Source organism: Lactuca sativa, chromosome 6, assembly GCF_002870075.4.
Source record: "Lactuca sativa cultivar Salinas chromosome 6, Lsat_Salinas_v11, whole genome shotgun sequence".
Taxonomy (NCBI): domain Eukaryota; kingdom Viridiplantae; phylum Streptophyta; class Magnoliopsida; order Asterales; family Asteraceae; genus Lactuca; species Lactuca sativa.
This window is the reverse complement of record NC_056628.2, coordinates 22,571,786-22,582,104: the sequence shown is the minus strand read 5'-3', so window position 1 is coordinate 22,582,104 and position 10,319 is coordinate 22,571,786.

Genomic DNA, 10,319 nt, shown 5'->3' with positions numbered 1-10,319 from the left:
GCACCGAAGATGCCTACGGAAAATCGTCAATTTCTAGGTCTCGCTGGCTACTACCGCAGGTTCATACAAAACTTCTCCCAAATAGCGAAACCTCTTACAATGCTGACTCAAAAAGGCGTGGCCTTTGACTGGGAAGAGAAATAGGAGAGAGTGTTCCAAACGCTCAAGCGAGCTTTGTGCACCGCAACAATACTATCCGTCCCCGAAGGGATAGAAGACTTCGTAGTCTATTACGATGCGTCGAATCAAGGGCTTAGGTGTGTTCTGATGCTGCGAGGTAAGGTCATCGCCTATGCCTCGAGACAGCTGAAAACATACGAAGTTAACTACACGACCCATTGCTCTGAAGATTTGGAGACATTACTTGTATGGAACGAAAAGCACCATCTTTACCAACCACAAGAGTTTACAACACATATTCAATCAGAAGGAGCTCAACATGAGACAACGACGGTGGGTCGATCTACTAAGTGACTATGAATGCGAAATTTGTTATCATCCGGGTAAAGCCAACGTAGTAGCAGACGCCCTAAGTCAGAAGGAATATTCTGGTCAAAGAGTCAAGTCGTTGACAATGACTATCCATTCACACTTGTCTAAGCAAATTCAGGTGGCCCAGCTTGAAGCCATGAAACCTGAAAACATGAGGAGTGAATCCCTTAGAGGAATGGATAAAATTTTAGAAGCCAAGGGTGGCGGAGCCTTATATTTCATGAACCGAATCTGGACACCAAGGCACGGTGGTTTCCGAGACTTCATCATGACCGAGGCACACAACACTCGGTATTCTGTCCACCTAGGTTCAGATAAGATGTATCTGGATCTTAAGAAGTTATACTGGTGGCCTAATATGAAAGCAGAGATTGCTACCTTCGTAAGTAAATGCCTTACTTGCGCAAAGGTTAAGGTCGAGTACCAGAAGCCCTCCAGTTTACTACAACAACCAGAAGTTCGAGAATGGAAGTGGGAGTGGATCACTATGGATTTCCTAACCAAGTTACCCAAGACAATGGGTGGACTTGACACCATATGGGTCATCGTCGATAGATTGACCAAGTCTGCACACTTCCTGCCTATCAAAGAAACTAACAAGATGGAGAAGCTTACGAGAACATACATTAGGGAAGTTGTACGGCTACATGGTATACCTATATCCATTATCTCTGATAGAGATAGTAGGTTCACCTCAAGATTCTGGCAATCGCTACAACATTCCCTGGGAACAAGGCTGGACATGAGCACAGCCTACCATCCACAGACCGAAGGACAAAGTGAGAGGACCATCCAAACACTGGAAGATATGTTGAGACCTTGTGTGATCGACTTTGGAAAGGCATGGGATACTCATTTACCCCTTGTCGAGTTTTCCTACAATAACAGTTATCACACTAGCATCAAGGCTGCTCCATTTGAAGCCCTCTACGGCCGAAAGTGCAGATCCCCTCTGTGTTGGGCTGAGGTGGGTGATACCTAATTAGCTAGGGGGCAAGTTTCTAACAGTACTCTCACAGGCCCGTAAATCATTCGGGAAATGATAGAGAAGATCGTTCAGATCCGTGAACGATTGAAAGCCTCTAGAGATCGACAGAAGAGCTACGCTGATAAGCGAAGGAAACCTTTGGAATTCCAGGTGGGAGACCGAGTCCTTCTTAAAGTCTCACCCTGGAAGGGCTTGATACGCTTCGGTAAGTGTGGAAAGCTTAATCCGAGATATATAGGGCCCTTCGAGATTCTCGCAAGAATCGGCCCTGTAGCTTACAAACTCAATCTACCTGACGAACTTCGTAACGTACATTCTACATTCCATATATCTAACTTGAAAAAGTATTTGTCCGACGAGACTCTTGTAATCCCACTCGACGAGATTGAGATCAATGAGAGTCTTAACTTTGTGGAAGTAGCAGTAGAGATCATGGACCGTGAAGTCAAGCAGACGAAGCAAAGTCGTATCCCGATAGTGAAGGTTCGCTGGAACACCAAGCGAGGACCGGAATTCACTTGGGAGCGTGAGGATCAGATGAAACTGAAATACCCTCATCTTTTTGCTTAGTTAATTGTAACTACTTTATTTGTTTAGACTATAATTTCCGGAAGAAATTCCATTTAACAGGGGGATGATGTGACAACCCTAAATTTCAAACCCTAAATGTCAACCACTTTGTATCATAAGTCAAGCTAATTATTTCTTATTTTTAAGAAATATAAAGTTCGTTTGATTATTTTAATATTATTTTTAAACGAACGGGTGAAAGAAAGTGTCGTCTCGGGTTTTAAATTTCAAAAACCACACACACCTCGCGTCCTAGAAATTCCCGACCAAACTTTTATGTTTGGGTTGAAATTTCACCCAAAAACCGTAAACTCATACCTATGTATGAGTTTACTCCCCAAAAGTTAGTTATTTGTGTTTAGTCCCCATGTTCACAAAAGAATAAACTCCAAGAACTCTTTCAAGTATCATCCTAGTTTTGATTCCAAACCTTCAATCTTGTAAGTGTTTTAACCTTTTTAAGTTAGTAAAACACTTAATCTAGTGTTTATACATCTAATCATCCACTCATCTGTGTATTTTGACTAGATTACCAAGAACACCAAGAACACACACTAAGTGTTCTTGGCCTTTTAGCTCAAATCAAACCTTCTAATAGTAAGTGCTTCCATCCTTGAGTGATTTTAAGCTAGTACTACATTTGAACATCAAGAAATTATGTCTAGAACACAAGGCTAGAGGTGTTCACGGTCCAAGGAGATGCTTGGACCGTAAACACCATAAATGACACCAAAGCGTGCCTAAGCCTCTAATCTAAGTCCTAGTTGATGTATAAACCATCCTTGACATGTTTAAACCCTTCTTTATTGTGTTTAAGCCTTGAAAAACATCAAAGACTATCAAATATAGGTGTTTACGGTTTGGGGATCTCCCAAAACTTTAAACACCCTAAAGTGGGTTTAAGTTGGTCATTTTCCTTCCTTAGGCTTAGAAACTAGCACATACACTTACCTAAATGTGTTAGGAACTTGAAAACATGGCAATACCCTTCTCCATAAGGGTTTACGGTAGTAAACCCAAAGGAAACTGCGATGAGGCCGTAAACTCCTCAAAGGAGGTGTTTTGTTGCCCTAGTCCCTTCCAAAGGTCAAATCACTTAGTAGAAATGCTTCAATAGGTTTGTTAAACCTCAAAACAACACTTGGTCATTAGGACTAGAGTTTACGACCGTAAACTCTAGAGTTTACTTCCGTAAACTCGCTAGGTCTTGACCATCAAAATCATAAACTCCAAGGGAGTTTACCCTTGGACTCAAAACACACTAGTTTTTCCCAACCAACACTCGGATGCAATCCTTGTGATCTTTAACCCTTGAAACAAAGTGTTTTCATGTTCTAGGGTGTCCCAACTTAATTTATTAGTTATAAATTGGCTAATTAGTTATATATATGTTCATTATATGATAACTAGGATCGTGCGTGTGTACAAGTCTTCATTTTTCACCTAGCACCGTATACGACACTTCAATCCAATTCACTCACCACAAGTGAGTTCATACCCCTTTACCTAACCTTTGAAATACTTTTAAATGTTTTAAATGCTTTAAAAGGGGGGGGGGGAATACAAGTTGAACACTTATAGTTATTACATCAATTACATGTGATTAATAACTACAAAACCAATGATTTTATTACCATTCAAACTGTTTCTCAAACTATTTTACTTATCCAATGCTTTTACTTAACCTTTGTTATACTTATTATAAGTTGCATGTCTGTATATGTATAGTTATATAAGTAATGTTTAAAAGGCTTAAGAAGGCCACGCGCCCTATTTCCTTTTCCTCGATTTGGATGTGGTCTGGTGGGATATCGGGTAGTCGTCCGAAGGTCGTTTCAATATTAATTATATATCATGTGTACATATATAGTCATAAAAGTTCTTCCATATTTATACGTACTAGTTACATCATTAGTAAGTTACTATCGGGGTAACACAGGATTATACTTATACTATTGCTAGATCAATGAGGCAGTTCACTCATGAGTCATTACTTATTACTATGAGAACATATACAACTATAATAGGAAGAGAACATATACAACTATACTAGAAAGAGAACATATACAACTATACTAGAAGGAGAACATATATGACTATACTAGAAGGAGAACATATACAACTATACTAGAAGGAGCACATATACAACTATACTAGAAAGAGAACATATACAATGATACTAGAGAGAGTAACATTACATTACATATACATGAATACGTTAACAATTGTAATCCACTGTATCGGAGCATGACTTCAATGTCATGGCCCGAATTGTAGCTAGAGTCTCTTGAAGGGAGAGCGTGAGTTTGTGTATAGATCTATACTGGATTGACTATCCTACACCTTGCTGCTAGCAACAGTTGGACCTGCAGGTCTGCGGGTGCCAAATGTCATTTCTTTTTACGACCTACATTAGTCGTTTTTACCGAGTCGATAGTATGGTACAATTAATCACATGATACGTTAATATAAATCCGGTTTAAGGTAGTTAGTACAACAGTAGTTCCTATAATACAACACTATAGTACTACAATAATTTACCCTTTACATGTATTTAGTGATTATTTCACTTAAACATTAATGTACAATCTATATTTTGTTAATGATAGTTACACTTGGGAAATTACACACTTTTACAACAAACGAACATACGAAATAGTTAAGCCTTGGTAGAAGGCTACTTTAATAGAAAATATAGGTTTTTCAGAGAGATTCAAACTTTTACAAACACTTACAAACATTTACATACCTTTTACAAACTCATACTTAAAACCATGTTCAAAAGTTTTGATAACAAACCCCGACACTAAAATACTTATGAACTTACCAGCTTAATGCTGATAAACTCTTTCAAAATAACTTGTATTCTCAGGTCGACAGTAGACAGGTACCGAGGCCAGCTTTTGAGAAGATGGAGCGCATCCAAGACTCATCTTATTATTTTAATTTACTTTTTGGTGTCTATAACTGTATAGAAAAAAGTTGTATTAAAATTATATATTTAATGCAATGGATGATGTTGTTTGCTTATTTACTGTTATACTGTGTTGTGATACTTTACATGACGTCCTACGCCCCAGAACGTTTCCGCCGTTCTTGGTTTTGGGGTGTGACAAGAATTACCAAGATAGTTGGTCATGGTAGAAAGTCCACGACAAGTTCAATCTTGACTGTCTTCTGTACAAATACTTCATATCTCAGAACAAGGAATCCACCATCATCATCATTAATGCATATTTTCCATCAATGAATCCAAACGATGTTCTCATTATAGATGCTCATCTCCAAGACCGCAAAACAAACGAATCAAACATATGAGCTTACAAGTCCACTGTCAGCTTTCTAAATGACTCAATCTCTAAATTTTGTAGATTCGATGTGGAGTTTGCTCATCTTTTCAGAACAGAAAACTTTGTGGCCAAGATCACTACCAAAACATCTGAAGCCCAGATCTTAGCAGAACAACCAACTGAAGAACCAAAACTTGGTTGTGTCTACATCACAAAGAAGACCAATCAATAGGAATTTTTCAGAGTGCTTGACAAACATCTCATTCCCACCAAGATTCTTCAGAAGTTCATTTCAAATGATACCAAGAGTGATTCTTCCATGCACATCAAGAGGAAATTTACTAAGCATCTCCAATGGTACATTGAAGTCTGAAGCTAGCTCTAGAGCTCTTACTTGTTTGTGTTGGATGAAGCTGAGTAATGAATTGAAAGATTGCTAAGGTCACTTAGGGGGAGATTGTTAGAACATGAAAAGTGATCCTTAAGCAATCTGAAGTGGACCATGTCTAAGGTGATGAATTTCGAAGTGCATACTATTCCAAAGTACAAGACCAATCCGAGATGAGACAAGATCAACAACAAAGATTGTTCCCATTGCCACATTATATCGTACATGAGACAAGATCAACAACAAAGATTGTGTCGGTCTAATGATCTTCAGAAGTCTTACACTGCACACTTATCTTTATTTGTCTTCTAGTTACTCCTAGTCTATTTAAGGAGTAATCTCTTATGTATCAAGTGTTGGACAAGCACCTTTTTCACATCAATCAAGAACTATTCAATCAATCATTCTCTCAAACATTGTTCTTATTCTTAAGCTACTTTACATTGCTCATACTTAATCTTTTATACTTTTGCGAACTTTGTTGATTATATTAATTTCAAGGCTAGATTAGTTTATCAGACAAGACTGGATCATTATTAAGTGTATCATTATTATTAGTAGACATTGATCTTAAGTTAACTCAAGGTCTAGATTCGTAAAAATTGTTCTCGCACCCTTGTTTATTTTTCGCTCACATATATTTAGGTGACCCAAGTTTTAATGCATTATCACACATTATCAAATCCATTTAAAACCCAACATAAGGTTCATGTATAATAGGTTCATAAAATATTATGCTTTGTTTTGTGGATTCACGAAAAATGTTTTCTTTAATACCAGTAGGTTTGTCATGAATTTTATCAATTGTTACATGTTTATTAGGTTTTGGAAACATGCAATAAGTCACTCAATTTTTGGCTCCATGCTTAGTATAGACCTTAATCATGTTGTGATCACCAATATATTATGCTTGATTTAAGACATCAATCACTACCCAAAGCCCTTAGTTTAAACTCCAATCCAATTATGGAGACATGAAATAAGTAATTAAATTTGTGGCACCAGTTTAGTATAGACCTTAATCAACTTATGATCACCAATATTTTATGCTAGATTAAATTCACCGTCATAATTACTTAAATCCCTTATTCCAAATTCCAATCCACTATAGGGATTCTGAAATGCTAATAAATAATTAGGGAAATAGTGCAACCTAGTGCAAGCATGATCAAGTAACCTCATGGGCACAAAACTCATATATGTCTAATATGTTAATATACTGAACATGTTCATCCACTTATCTAATTCAAAGAAATTTTGTGAACTATCCACCATAGTGAAGCTCCATAGAATACATATTTGAATTTGATTATGCTAAAAAACTACAAAAAATGTAAATGAGTAAATTTCATATTGCAAAAGCTTTTCATTGAGTATAATCTAATTAATGGAGACTAAAAAACTTACTATATAAGTTTCTCGTATAAAAACGTTGGTTTAATGGCCTGAATCTCCATATTTGATATACCATTTTCATACAAATGTAGTTATTATCAGCCAAAATGGGGGTTACGTAACGTCATGATTTTTCACACAATTTTTATTAAAACATTTATTTAACCGAATAAGTTAGCGGATGTGTTATTTTAAGTTTTATGAAAACATCACCAATGTTACTTTTATTATCAAAAATATCATTCATCAAAATTTAAGTACATAAACAAAACGAAAACAAGTTCTCAAAAACAAGTTTTATAAAAAGTCAATGATATATCCCAATGGTATCAATACTAAGACATAAACTAGAATGTAGCTACCCGAAGACACCAAATCCTCACCAAGCCATCATATCATGCCACCTGTACCAATACAAAGAAAAAGCTACAAGCAAAGAAACAAGTGTCATCAAATGTAAAGTGAGTCAACTAGAAGTATAATCTTAGGAAAACACACATTGCATATTATCACATACATCACATACATCGCATGCAACACATACATCACATGTATCACATACATCCTATACATCACTAGAGTATCATTAATGTCTACCGTTGTTATTTATATTTTAATATTTGTACGGTCACACCATATAAATCTAATTAGTCAAACACATAACATGTTGATCCGTCAGCGTCAGCATCTACGAGCCGACATCGCCAGCTTAAGAAGTTCAACAACGTCAACTTATAGAATAGTTATTCAATTGTAATATTTTGTATATTAGGTAGTTATTATAAATAAATACAGAATAGATCGGACCCCATATCTTTACGATAAGACTGGTTCTTAGTATAGATTAAATTTAATCCCGCAAATCTAGTGATTTATATGTATAGATTAGCATATATACAGCATTAGGGTAAACCCTAATGTTGTGCAAGTATTTGAGGCTTTGTGTCAACTGTCTTGATGAAAAACCCATCTTCTTTGTTAAGACAAAACCTCTTTTCTTGGTGAAAGAAACATTTAGAGAACTATTGTTTCATTGATTTTCTGTTGATCATCTTATTCGTACTTGAAGTGTATTTGATCATTTACAAACCTTCAATTGGTATCAGACCAAGTTTGTGATACACTCAAGTAATCATGTCGTCTTACTTAGTTCCTAAGTCATTTGTTTGTAACAACATCCCTCCATTTGATCAATACAACTTCTCTGATTGGAAATAAAATGCCATGAATATTCTAGAGTTCATGGATTTTGATATGCTTGATGTCATCAACATAGGTCCTATAGCCGCATTATATATCAATCATCAAACAACGGTGCATATGGAGGTAAGCTGAAAGGGAAGCTTGTCCCATGTTATAACAAGGAAGAAAAAAGAATGCCAAGTCTTGATGTAAAAGCTAGAATTACTATTATAAACTCTCTTCCTTTTTTTGTTTATCATTTGGTCCAAAACTGCTCAACTGCTCAAGAGATGATGATACCTCTAACATCTTCTTTTGAAAAAGAAGTATCTTCACAAGATGAAGTTAAGTGTCATATGGCCCAAACGGTTGAATCTCACATAGACACTTCACATGATAGAATTGGGATTCTTAGCGTTGATTCTTATACTGTTGATCTCCTCATGCCAGAAAGGGACGATGCATCAGCGTATCAGGAAAAAAATCATGTTAATTCTTTTTCTATTGATAACCTCGAAAAATATGACTCGATCAATCTCTTATGTTTAAATTTATTGATCTCAAATAAAGAAAATTCTTCTCTTAGTCTTGAGCTAAAGATTCTCAAAGAAAAGCTTCTTTATCTAGGAAAATCTCTTTCTACTTTAGAAACGGAAAACACTTGTATAGTACTTACCAATAATTTTCTTCGCATTGAAAAAGAGAAGGTTGTTGATCATGATAATCGCATTCAACTTATCTCGAATTTCTGGCCATCCTCTCACTTTAATGTCACATTAATCATTAATGCCCAGATTCTATATCTGTGTAATAAAATCCATAGAGGTGATATAGAAGGTGTTGTATCTTCTACCAAAGTAGAAACTAAAGAAATCTTTTATAAAGATGATATCTTAAAAGAGCACTATAAAAGTTGATTTGTGTACTCTAACTTTATAAATAAAACCCTAACCAATAATCATTGCTCTACTGATTCTAATGGCATTACTAAGTGTGTTACTAAATTTTCTGCTCTTGATCCTTCTCTACAACCATCACATCATCATTATGTTCTTCCCTCCACTAATACTTTGATAAAATTCCCTAAATTTAATGGTGAAGTTCATTATGTAAACAAAATTCCTAGCATGTTTCCTCGGTGTTCAGTTAGCAATTCTGAACCTGAAGATCAGTTGTCCCATTTAAAAAAAAAAGGAATCTGATGGTGGCATTTTGAGACTAGTATGCAAGTTTTGACACATAATCGTCCCTAGAAGCATGTTGTTGTATCTGAAAAAAAAATCTCTCAAAGTTTCTCATTAGCAAGACCATCTGCTGGGGATATTGAGTCCCCCTCTCATGCTGATTGTTTAGCATTGTCCAAACTCTCAAAATGAGTCGCCTGGTCCAAATAAATTTTTTTGATAAAAAGGATAGGGTGTTTACTTTTAATTAAGTCATCTTTGCCTAATCATGTACCTGGAAGCATGTTCGTCGTATGCACAAAGTCTTGTGTTCTTCTGAAACATAGAGCATAACATAATAGCTTACTCCAATTTCATAGTCATTAGCGTAAGAGATACTTGTCAGGTAGTTAAATGAAAAAGGGTTGTTCATGTCCTTGACCTCCTACTTTGAGGAGGACATGGTACCATTATGAATTAACGGTGACTATTTGATTCTAGATTGCAACTTACTTTATGATACAGAAGTTTAAACCGCTTCGTGTTGATGAGTTAAACTAGTAATTATTCACGCTGATTTCATCTCAACGTGACCGAAACAATCCATTATTTCCCTTATATTCTTCTTTAAGGCTTTATGATTCAACGTAATGTACATAGGTTGATGGAGCTTGAAAAATCTATGTCGATGGGTAAATCATTGTATGTGATATATTAAAAGCACCTATACATTCTTTCCATTTTTCTTCTAATAAAGGAGATTTATGATTCAATGTATGAAACCATACGCTGATGAGATCTCGAAATACTATGTCAGTGAATGATAGTTGAAGTCCACACTATGAGGAGAC